Source organism: Pseudorca crassidens, chromosome 15, assembly GCF_039906515.1.
Source record: "Pseudorca crassidens isolate mPseCra1 chromosome 15, mPseCra1.hap1, whole genome shotgun sequence".
NCBI classification, from domain to species: domain Eukaryota; kingdom Metazoa; phylum Chordata; class Mammalia; order Artiodactyla; family Delphinidae; genus Pseudorca; species Pseudorca crassidens.
The window spans coordinates 51,887,472-51,900,453 of record NC_090310.1 but is presented as its reverse complement, the minus strand read 5'-3'; the positions used below and the strand labels follow the sequence as shown (position 1 = coordinate 51,900,453).

General features: G+C 37.2%; 1 protein-coding gene and 1 pseudogene across 6 annotated transcripts in view; one reads left to right on the top strand and one right to left on the bottom strand.

Moving 5' to 3' along the window:
* Positions 1-12,982, top strand: part of PLCB4 (phospholipase C beta 4) — a 420,918-nt gene that overhangs the window by 198,790 nt on the left and 209,146 nt on the right. The gene's annotated exons all lie outside the window — the stretch shown is intronic.
* LOC137208035 (large ribosomal subunit protein eL21-like) lies at positions 11,062-11,546 on the bottom strand (annotated as a pseudogene).

The window sequence follows — 12,982 nt, the reverse complement described above, 5'->3', positions numbered from 1 at the left end:
ACCTGGATAATCCAGGATAGTCTCTTTATGTTACGATCAGTGGAATAGCAATCTTAATGCCACTGCAACCTTTGCCTATAATTCTTCTTTGCCTATGAAATAACATATTCACAGATTCTGAGCATTAGGAAGAAGCTATTATCCTGCCTACCACATTTCCTAAACCAGAAATGATCCATGTGCTTTTTGTAAGGTTTCAGTGACACACTGTCTCAACTTGCTATTATTCATGTACATACTTTATCTCTCCTCTGTCTTTTTACCCCTGGACAAGACAGGACCATGTCTACATCATATTTGTGTTCTCAGAACACAGCAACATTGAAAGAACCAGGTAAATATTTTTTGAGCAAATTAATGATTCTGTGTAAAACTTTATTAAAAAATGATTAGAAGGGAGGAAGTCAATTATAGAAGTATAGAGAAAGGAAACAGGCAAAGTTGGACAGGTTATCATCAGTACTACTTGCAAAGAACAGTTTCTTCAAACACATCATTGTCTCTAAGCATCAAATAATATCACTGGTCAAAAGATATGATCCACTTAAGAGTTATTACAATTTTTCTCACTCTAATATTTTGGCATTAAAAATCCTTTAATGTTTTTTAGTTTTTTAAACAGAATCAGTTCTTTGAGGCCTTATGATCTCTGGGCATCCTAACCTCTCACATCTGAACCTGCAAATTTTGGAAAGTGGTGGCCAAACTGTGGGATGGATACCCTTGTGGGGAGACCTGCTGAGTAGCTAGCCTTTACTGGCCAAGTGGTACCCAAGGCTTCCTCAAGCTCTAAGAGCTTTGGCTTTAAAGTACTTTCGAACATGTGCAGCTAGTCTATGAGACACACTTAAGAGCAGAGGAGAGTGAATGATTTCCCTAACATGTCCAGGTAGCCTAGATTTTCTCCCAGGTACCTTTAGCCTACCTGTGAGTTATATATTCTACTTCATGATGTATTTGTGTATTTCTAAATACATTCTATATATATGTAAAGTTTTAATGCTGTTCCACATCCAAAAAGTGTCATTTTGAAAAGTGTGAGCATACATTATTCTTACCATAGTTCTATGATGTAGGCAGGCATTCTTCTCCTGTCTTATGGGTGAAGAAGTCTAGCCACAGAGTATAACAAACTTGTCCATCTTCACACAGCTGACCTGTGATGTGTATGATACAGTGAGTGATTTGAATCTAGATTACTTCACTCCAAACTCCATGCTTCTTATACATTTAGTACCACACAAACTACATTTTCTCAGGCGTCAAGGCTTATAGGTTTTGCTATTTCTTTTAACTAATGATCTGAATAGTGCAGCAATTCACAAAGTGTTTTCTGTGGTATGTTACTCTAATGATATTTTCTGTGAAAAGAAAGTATTTTGTAATCAAGTGTAATTAACAATACTTTCAAAATTAAAGCATGTACCTCCATAGCAGTGACTATTCATGCAAAGCCCAATAGTAGAGAAATGTCTTAACTTCTTTTACCCCAGCATCTTCCAAACTCACATGACCACAGAACCCTTGCTCTCTGCCCTCATGCTCCCATAATAGTTATTGTCTTTTGGGAAAGCTACAAAATTCCTAGATCCTCTGTCCCCAGGTGGTCTGACATGATTATGCTGCCAGCCAGTGTGTAAATGGAGCTGTTGTTAATGGGCAGAAATTGGCTTTGCCTTCTGTGTCCATTAGGAATGCTTTCATCAGCAAGTACTAGAGTAAGTAATTTTAGTTTGAGCTCTTTCTAATGAAAGTTCAGTCCTTGTATCAGCTATATAGATGTCACCTGGGAGCCTGTTAGAAACCTGGACTTTCAGGTCCCACCCTAGATTTGCTGAAAGGAAATCTATATTTTATTTTTATTTTATTTATTTATTTATTTATTTTGTTTGCGGTACACGGGCCTCTCACTGTTGTGGCCTCTCCCGTTGTGGAGCACAGGCCCCGGACATGCAGGCTCAGTGGCCATGGCTCACGGGCCCAGCTGCTCCGCGGCATGTGGGATCTTTCCAGACCGGGGCACGAACCCGTGTCCCCTGCATCAGCAGGCAGACTCTCAACCACTGCACCACCAGGGAAGCCCGGGAATCTATATTTTAATAAGATCCTCAGGTAATTCAAATGCACAGTAACATTTAAGGAGCACTGATTTAAACAATAAGGGCATTATTTTTTTTATCTAATAATAAATTCAAAGATGGAGGGTCCTGTTTTGATTTGCAACCCAAAGGAGTATTTAGGGCCCAGGGTCCTGTTTCCTCATGGTGGTAAAATGGCTGCCAACTCTATGCATTTTATCCTCTCTTAGCTGCATTGAAATACAGCTAGAATGGGCTTCCCTGGTGGCACAGTGGTTGAGAGTCTGCCTGCCGATGCAGGGGACATGGGTTCGTGCCCTGGTCTGGGAAGATCCCACATGCTGCGGAGCGACTAGGCCCGTGAGCCATGGCCACTGAGCCTGCACGTCCGGAGCCTGTGCTCCACAACAGGAGAGGCCACAACAGTGAGAGGCCCGTGTACCACACACAAAAAAAATACAGCTAGAAGGAGACAGGGGCAAAGTAGGCATGGAAGGAGGCAGGGACAAAGGACTTTTTCTTATGTGGATAATTTTTTTTAATTTTGGCCACCCCACAAGGCTTGCGGGATCTCAGTTCCCTGACCAGGGATTGAACCCAGTCCATGTCAGTGAAAGTGCTGAATCCTAACCACTAGACCACCAGGGAACTCCCAGGCTTTCTTTTTTTATTAAGAAATAATTTCTTTCTCAGGAGTCCTGCTACAGCTTCCCCTTGGTTCTCATCAGCTAGATCTGTGTCACATATTCATGCATTAGATCAATTACTGACAACATGTAACAGGAAAGCCTCTATTGCCTTTGTTCTTGACCAGTGCTGTCCAAAAAAATATAAAGCTAGCCATATATATAACTTAAGATTTTCTCGTAGCCACATTTTTAAGAAAAGAAAAAAAACAGGTAAAATTAATTTTAATAATGTTTTATTTAACCCAGTATATCTAGACCATTATCATTTCAACATGTAAGCAATATAAAAAAATTGCCAATGAGATATTTTATTTTCTTTATTTCATACTAAATCTTTGAAATCGAGTCCATATTTTATGCTCATACTACATTTCAATTCAGATGCTAAATTTTCATTAGAGATGTTTGATCTGTATTTAGATATCAATTGAAAAGGTGTTCACCAAATTGCTCCATGCATAATTAAATATTTTCCAATAATCAAATCATGTTTCAGGTTTTAAATTAAATTAAATTTAAATTAAATTAAAAATTTGGTTCCTCAGTCACATCAGTCACGTTTCAAGTGGCTGGTTGCTGTTCTATTGGACAAGGCAGGACTAGGCCCTTGCTACTCAAAACATGGTCCAGGGACCAGCAGTGACAGCATTTTCTGAGAGCTTGTTAGAACTGCTGAATCTTGGGTCCCACCCTAGATCTATTCAGTCAAAATCTATATTTTAATTTAATTTAATGCACATTAAAGCTTAAGCTGTACTCAACTTTGGCTAGGATTTACAATGACTGTGGGAACTTTAGAAAATACTGTTGCTTACACCCCACCCGAGAACCTTGGAATCAGACTTTCTATGGGGTCCAGACATCAATATTTTATTGAAGCTTTCCAGATTATTCCAATATGCAGCCAAGTTTGAGAACTGCTGGTCGAGACCAATCCTGATTCGTCCCCTCAATTCAGACACATTGCAACCCCAGCACTATGGTAGTGGAAGTTCTTAAGTAACCAAGAGTGGTTTCCATATTTGCTTCCCTTGTTCTGTGGATATTTTCTGTAGGGATCGGTGTCTGGCTGGTATCTGCTATACTTGCTTGGGTCACACTCTCTTGGTCTCTTTTCTCCATTCAATCTGGCTAACTCTTTTCTCTGTTTTCCAGTCAACAGTTTCACCATAGCTTACCTTCCTTATTCTCCCAGGTAGCTGACACGTTAGGCTGTGCTGATCCGTATTCAAACCTGATCTGGAAGCCCATCAAGGGCTGCCTTTACTTCCAACTCCTCACCTGTGCTCCAGCCCTAGTGAAGATGCATCTTGCTTCTTTGTTGTGTTATTCATTGCCTCTGCCTCAGTGTTTCATCCACAGTGTCCTTTTCTTAGTTCTTACACTTCCCACCTTATACATTTCCAGAATTAATTTCCTTTAGGTGCTCATAATTCTGCCTTTGTTTCGTTGATTATATTTTGCCTTCTCGTTGACGATGAGCTCAAATGAGGTGGGTATGAAGTCTACTCATTTAAAGCAGCTCTGAATCTATGAGCTCTAACTGAGATGCGATTTTTATGACTATATTTGGGTACCTTGTAAGCTGCTCACGTACCCTTCTCTGGGTTCCTGGAGACTCAAAATGTACACAGACCTCAAAACATAGGCTTGCATATTTACATGCCTCCATTGCAAACTATACCACCTGAGCTTCTCTTCTGAGGAGGGAACTTTAGCAGCACAGACTTGGAAAAAATAGGTTCTTCTCTACTAGGAACCTTCACCTGGGAGGCTCTCATTAGTACAGACAAAGCCACTTTAAAACAAAAGCATATTCAGTTTGCCCAGCTCTAAGAGGTGCTGTCGTGGTCATGTGGACTCATGAACAAAGGGGCTGACTGACAGCCTTTTGAAATCTAACCCGTTTCTTGGTAGAAGGGCTTCTGTACAGGATACATTTCCACGATGAGTAATTGCTGTCAAATCTAACAAAAGGAGTTCTCTAAAATTTAGGCCATGTAACACTTAAACTATGTAATAAAACAGCTATGTATTAGGTAGTATTTATTTATTTAAATATTAAGAGAATCCTATCAGCTTCTGGAAATTATTATTAAAGTATAAATGTTTTTATTTGAGATTGTGTAAACAAGTATGTGAAGACTGAGCACTTGGAGAAATATAGGAGTTAAGCAATAATAGCAATTCTTACTCTTACGTTTGAAAGTAAATCAGTATTTTAACTGTGTAAACTCCATGATTTAAAAAGTCTTAGTTTAGAAAAATCTGATTTTTGAAATTTAAAATTGTAAGTAAGATCAAAAATATTTTTTAAAGTCATTTAAAAATCTATCACATTTATGTATTTTTTCTAATATTTACATTGCATAAAAAATTAATATGGTAAAGTCCCCATGACATTTTTGAATAGTCATTAGAAGTGAACTATTCAAAGAAGCTCCCTGAGAAATATGGTCCATATGACTCAAATTGTATATAGAGCAGCAAAATATTAAAAGTATAATCTTAGCTTCCTTGTATTAGAATTAAGAAATATCATGAGGAACCCCAGACATTTTGGAGGACTGGAAAAACTTTGACTTTTCTGCAATCAAACACTCTGTTCAGTAAAAGAGGAAAAGCTAATAATTAAATACACATTATATCTAGTAAAATACACATTTATGCCAGCATATATAATGAAGTATATCCAATTTGTCCAATAATATATGTAACACATGGGTGTGTTGTGTCTTGCCTTGTTCATAGCACTTTGATAAATAATCTTACCATCCTCTGTGGCCCTGGGCAGAGTCAGTAACATTTTGGTTCCATTCCACAGATTTGAAAATGGAGACTCAGAGAAGAACAATATATATCCCAAATCAGCAGAATGTAAGATTAGAAATCATTCATCTTACTCAACAGTTGGTGTTCTTTTCACTGTAGTATGCTGCCTCTTTATCTCTTAGGGCTCTCAGACAACAGAACTTTTTAAGCTTTCTGGGCTATGAGACGTTAAAGGACTGGCCAGCGAGCTGACTACTCCATGGTGGATTAGACCAGCCTGACAGATTGCTCCTATCTCCTGACAGAACCTCAGTCCCTTTTTCCATAATTCTGAAAGAATTAAAGCTTTGAAATTTAGTTTTCCCATAAGTTTGGCATAAATTTAGTGGCAAAATTATGCCTAAACCAACAGGAGGTTATATATAGTCTTTATCCCACTTTGGGTGAAGAGCTATAGGTCTCACTGCATAAATACTGGTGTATTTGCTAGGGATCCACAAACTTTTTCTCTAAAGATCTAGATAGTAAATATTTTAGGCTTTGTGGATCATACTGTCTCTTTGGCAACTACTCAACTCTGCCATTGTGACTAGCACAAAAGCAGCCAGAGAGTATATAAATGAAGGCATGGCTGTGTTCCAATAAAACTTTATTTACAAAAATAGGGGGCAGGTTGGACTTTGTCCACTGCCATAGTCTGTCAACCCCTGGACTTAAGGGTGATGGCTAGATTTGATGGGACTATTGCATAATGTATTATATTTGCACCATATTACCTTTCTGACATTGAAACATATCAGACCCCAAAGGATTTTGGTAAGGGGCCATGGGCCTGTATCTAAGATTTAGAGGAAATATTACAGAAGAGAAAGTCATCTCTGTTTTGGTCAAGCACTAAAGTCTTTGTACACGCATGACTGGAGGGCCAACTAAAGTTCAGGTATTGCCAGTACATTAGTCAAGAATGAGTGCTGTGAACCAGAAAGTATTTAAACACATAGGTTCATATTTGCCCCACATAACAGTAAATTCAGTGGTAGGCAGTACAGGGCTGGTTCAAGCTAAGTGGTTCCCTCAGAAATCCAGCCTCTCTCCATATTCATTCTCTACCATCCTTAGTTGATAAGCCTTCATCCTGATGATCATTGCCTCATGGTTGTAAAATGGGTGCTGTACCTCCAGGTGTCACATACACACTCCCAGCAGAAAGCAAAAAATGGAAGTGGGGAACATTGTATCTATATTAGAAAAGCAGAAACTTACCCCCAAATCTCAACATTTAGTCTATCACTGGACTAAACAGGATCATAAAGCTACCACTAATTGTAAGGAAGCCTCTGGAAGCAAGTATTTTTAGTTGGGTTCGTTTTCATTACCCACTGAAATAGGGAGAAAAGATATTGGGTGGACAAGTTGCACCATCTGCTGAGGCATCTGTTCTTGTTTTGGTAGCTGTTACATTTCATTACAGATATTTAACATTTTATAGTCTTCTCTCCTGGGCAACATATCTTTTTAAGTATCACCAGTGTTAGCAGTGTTTTCCATCTGAGTTGGAAAATTAAATAACATGATTCACATTTTTAAAATGTAAATGTTGTGTAATATGAATGTATAATCACTTGAGAATGGATTTTTCAGAAATAAACTTTCCTGAGGATTTTAGTGTTGGAGGATTTTGTTTAGATGGGACCCTTAGTATGTGTGTTTGCAAGGTTTGAGGAAAGACTGAGGTTGAAGTCAGTGGAAGGCAGCTTACACATTCAGCCTCATAAGCAAGTCTTTGTTCTCATGGGGGACGATTGCACAGTAGAGCAGGATTTCATGACATGACATGGTGAACTCAGAGAGCTTTAAGATAGAACAGTCACTCAGTAACTTTCTTAACTATGGCTCTGCTACAAGTCTAAGAGAAAAGCAATTAGATAGGCACACAGAGACCATTTTAGTTTTTACTTGTGTGTCTTTTTTTTTAACATCTTTATTGGAGTATAATTGCTTTACAATGTTGTGTTAGTTTCTGCTGTAACAAAGTGAATCAGCTACATGTATACATATACCCCCGTATCCACTCCCTCTTGCGTCTCCCTCCTACCTTCCCTATCCCACCCCTCTTGGTGGTCACAAAGCACCGAGCTGATCTCCCTGTGCTATGCAGCTGCTTCCCACTAGCTATCTGCTTTACATTTGGTAGTGTATGTATGTCAATGTTACTCTCTCACTTCGTCCCAGCTTACCCTTCCCCCTCCCCGTGTCCTCAAGTCCATTCTCTATGTCTGTGTCTTTATTCCTGTCCTGACCCTAGGTTCATCAGAACCTTTTTTTTTTTTTTTTAGATTCCATATATATATGTTAGCATATGGTATTTGTTTTTCTCTTTCTGACTTAGCACTACTGGGCATATACCCTGAGAAAACCATAATTCAAAAAGAGTCATGTACCACAGTGTTCATTGCAACACTATTTACAATAGCCAGGACATGGAAACAATGTAAGTGTCCATCGACAGATGAATGGATAAACAAGATGTGGTGCATATATACAATGGAATATTACTCAGCCATAAAAAGAAACAAAACTGAGTTATTTGTCGTGAGGTGGATGGACCTAGAGTCTGTTATACAGAGTGTATTGGGATCTTTACCCTCCTGTCTGAGGTGGTATTTATTGTCTTTCTGGACACAGGGCACTTACTTGTTTTTTGTGTGTTTTTTTGTTTTTTTTCTGGCCTAAGCTACTGTAATAAGAAAGGATAGAGGTACCCACACAATTTCAAATGTATCTTTGCTTTAGTAGGCTATCCTAAAATGGTACAAGTGGAAATAGCATGAAAATAAATAGATTCATTTATTGATTTGTTTAGACCTTAAATGTAAGTGAAATTAGTTTTTCTTCAACTACGTTCTGTAACACTGAATTAATTCTAGAATCTGTTTCAATGTAGCCATTATGACTAAGTTATAACAATGACCTTTGATCTGTCAGATAAAGCCTAATTTTGAAATAATGCCCATCAGACCCTCATCTGCTGTACTTTTGAAAACTGCAGCAAGAAAATCCAGTTTTTAACCCAAATAGTTCATGGTTCTTAGGGAATTCAGAATTAAGTGACCACCAAGAACTATTTCAGAAGTGACCAGAAATGGAATGGTCTGCATTTTGATGAGGAGAAATGAAGAAGAAGCCATGTTGGTAACTGTTTGAATCTGGATTACTCTGTGGCATCCAGATCATTCATTAACATGGTCCGACAAGCTAGAATCAGCAGATACTGATGAAAAACAGACAGCTAAAAGAGTAGGATCAATGTGAACAAACCTATCAACTGAGCCAGAAGAAACAGAAATAAATGAGAAGAGATAAATCCTTAAAATCATTCAAAATTTTATCATCAGGGAGAGTTAAAAACAGACTCCTATGGAAGAGGAGTAGTTCAAGACCAAGAAGGGATTCTTGGAAATTAAAATGTAATTGTTGACTTAAAAAATAATAGTATAGTGAAAAGATGAAGAAACCTTCCAGAAAAACGGAGCGAAAGAACAAAGAGTTGGAAAATATGAGTGAAAAGATGAGACATGATAGCGGTCCTACATATTTTTATAGAGGGTCTGGAAAGAGAAAATTGAAAAAAAAATTGGAGGAAATAAAAGATACATTCACACACACATTTTTAACTTTTCCAACTCTTCAGACAGCAAAGGCCCTCTGAGTGCAAAGTAGGTTGAGTAAGCATATGAGTGGATCAGTAATTAAACACATTTTCCTGATATTTCAGAACACCAAGGAGCAGGAGAGGATGCTAAAATATTCCAGAAATGGGAGTGGGATAGGGAATTGACCACAGAGATGATTTCTAGAGGACAAGAGAATGATACCTTCTTGGTTTGGTAGGAATTTTGATTCTGTTCCCAACAAACTGCAAATTCAGTACGAAGGGAAAATAAAAGCATTTTAAGACAAGTAAGAACTAAAACATTTGCTCATCCCCAGGCCATTCCTAAAAGAATTAATGCAGCAAAATAAAAGAGAGAAATGTGGGTTCCAAGGATAGGTGGATAAACTAAAATAATACAAAAAACAAGAAACCCCAAGATAGTAGGTCTGTGGCAAATGGTTAAAAGAAAAAAAAAAAAAAGCTGTCAAAAGCAGAATAGGATTTTTAGGGATCTCTAAAATCCTAAAAGCAAATGAAATTTCTATAAGAGAAAGTGCGATAAAACTGCATGTTCTCAGTTAATGGAGTATTTAAGTGGGGCCCTTCTCGACTCAGTTTTCTTTGTTCTGGTTCTTGAAGCAGCACAGGTGAGAGCAGTGTTGTATGGCCTTCTCTTCCTTCACATGCACAATTTGTTTCTGCAGAGAGTATTTACCATGTAATTTTCATATTGTAAATGCTGTTCATTTTTCAATTTACAAGCATCACTGTGTAAAAAAGTTATAGTACAGAACATGGTATAAATGATAAAACTTTGACAATGTGAGAGTAGTAATTTGCTAGAGAAAAGTTGGGAGGTGGAAAGGGGAAGAATGTGAAAGGAGACAGAGGGACCCTAATCCCTCATTTTACAGAGAGAGCAAGATAGCACTGCCTCAATTTGGTGAGTTAAGAAGAGAGGTTTAAACTCTCTACAGATCAATTGAAAAACAAAATATTATATAAAATTAGCAGTGGTGAAGAGAAGGAAAAAAAGGGAATGGCATACTGTGGAGTCAAATGATAATTTTTAAGTTGACAAATCAAGAAACAGGGTTTTGAGCATATTATCTGGAGGTACACTTTCCAATTCAGTAGCTACTGGCCAGGCGAGGTTATTGAGCCATTGAAATGCGGCTCATCCAAATTGAGATGTGCTGTAAGGAAAATACACATCAGATTCCCAAGGCTTAGTATGAAAAAAATGAATGTTAAAATACCTCAATCATTTTTAATATTGAATAATGTTGAACTGATAGTATTTTCAGTCTATTTAAATAATATATTGCTAAAATTAATTTTACCATTTTCTTTTTGTTGTTTTTAATGTATTACTAGAAAATTTAAAATTACACATGTGATTCGCTAGAGTTCTATTGAATAGTGCTGCCTCTAGAGAGGTATAGAGGTAGACTAGAGGAGTTGAAATCAGAAATGATCAATTTATTTGTACCATTGTGGGAGTGGACTGGTGTGATGGGAAAGGAAGCCTTTTTGTCTTATACTTTTATATCTTTTAGAAAATTGTTTTTTATTAAATATTGAGCAGTTTCGAAAGGGTATTTGTAAAATATATGAAAAGCATGAGGAAGAACGAGATAATAAATATTTTTAATCACCACCCAGTTTAAGGAAACAAAGAAGCAAAAACAACCCACCATTTACATTGAAGGCATTTCTCCCTCCCACCCCAAGCTCCTGGACTGTTTTAATTTTTATTATTGTCATCATAATAAAAATAATCATATGCCTTTCAAGAAAGTTTTTAAGTGGAGGATATCTTTTTTTTTTTTTTTACAGTCCAGGTCTTTTATCTTCTTTACATCCATCATACCATGAATTCATAGGGATTGGGCTCCAACAGTTTAGGCTCCTTTCCACCGGTTCTCACGAAGTGTGCTTCTCTGGGTGGGGCAGGCTGGCGCTTCAGTTGAACCCAAGTACCTTTCTCTTTGGCTTCCTTCTTTTTCTGATCATTTTCCTTCTCCCGTTTCAGGAATCTATATCAGCTCTTAGAGTGCTTAATATGCTTGATACACACGTTAATTCTCTTGGCAAGAATCTTGCCCTTAACTTGTTTGTTTACAATGATGCCAACAGCACGCGGGGTAACACGTAGACTCTCCCAGTTTTGCCGTGGTAACATTTGTGGGGCATTCCTTTTTGAACAGTGCCCATTCCCTTGATATCTACAATATCACCTTTCTTATAGATTCGCATGTATGTGGCCAAAGGAACAACTCCATGTTCTCTAAAAGGCCTAGAGGACATGTAGTGGGTGCCCCTCTTCTTTCTCTTTGTGTTGGTCATTTTGGTGAATTACTGGAAGATGGCGGTTCCGGCCAAAAGGCAGGATATATTGTATAGTTTTTTTGTTTGTTTGTTTGGGTAATTTGGCAGTATTAAATTTTAAAATGGCTATGCTATTGGAATTAGTTGTTCCCTTTGAGAAATATGTTTTATGTGTTCCAAAAAATGCAAACTGCAAAGAAGTATCTAAAACTTGATGTCATTTTAATTTTTCTTAAAAACATGGATGTTTGTATATATACTTTATAACTATGCATGTACACATACATATACATGTATATGCTGCCATACACATAGACATGATATATGTATGTATACACACGAACGTATGCATAGTCAGTACCTGGTAACATTGCTTCTCTCTCATAAGTCTGATTGGAAGGGTATTTTCTTGTTTTATACATTTTCAGAGGCAGATGATCATGCAATTATAATTTTATTTACTTAGTGGTGATAATTTTCTGTATTTTTCCACATGAAAATACTTGAAGAAATAAAATAAATATTTAAATATGTTTGAACAGTTAGGGCTTTTTTAGAAGAGAACACATTGCCTTAGAAGATAGGAAGCAACATGTTTTGAATTTTTTTAAAAAAATGTTAAGTTACACAAAAAGTATTAAAGCCATCATTTTTCTTCTCCCCCACCCCAAGTGTATTAGTCCAAGAGGCAGGTGTTATCACTTTCAAACCAACCCTAAAGCTGATTCCTTATCTCATCCTTTCAGTCTAAGGCACTTGGAAAGAATACAGCAGTCTTCCTCCAGTGCTTCCTTTCCAACACAAAATTTAAGAAGCCTGTCAGCAAATCACATTAATGTAATGAACTGTACTTCCCACAGGACAGTCAAAACAAAGGAGATGCATGAATCATTTTAATTTGATGAATGTAGGCCATGATATATAGGTAATGTTTACTTTTTCTCTAATTATACGTGTTCATGAGCACTGAAAAGAACCTTTTTTGCGGGGTGGGGGGCAGAGCGCCATGCAGCTTGTGTGATCTTGGTTCCCCAAGCAGGGATTGAACCTAGGCCACCGCAGTGAAAGCACTGAGTCCTAACCACTGCACTGCCAGGGAATTCCCTGAAAAGATCTTTTTTACTTCATAAAATTACAAAGAAGAAATGAACTATTTACTTCAATCCTATCATCCAGACATAACCATTAATAATATTTTGTTATATTTATTTCTAGTATTTCCAGATGTAAACATAAACTATATTTTGAAACTTTGGACATATCATGTGTATGTCTTCTGTTTTTTTCCCCAAAACCATTATATTTGGAGTGCTTTTTCATGGCATTGAATATTCTTCATAGGCATAGTTTTAATAACTTTGGAATAGATCATTTTAGAGAAATCAATGAAAAATATATTATGAGTTTAAATTGGAAATGAATATATTGCATTTTTATTGGGGTTGGGATTGAACATA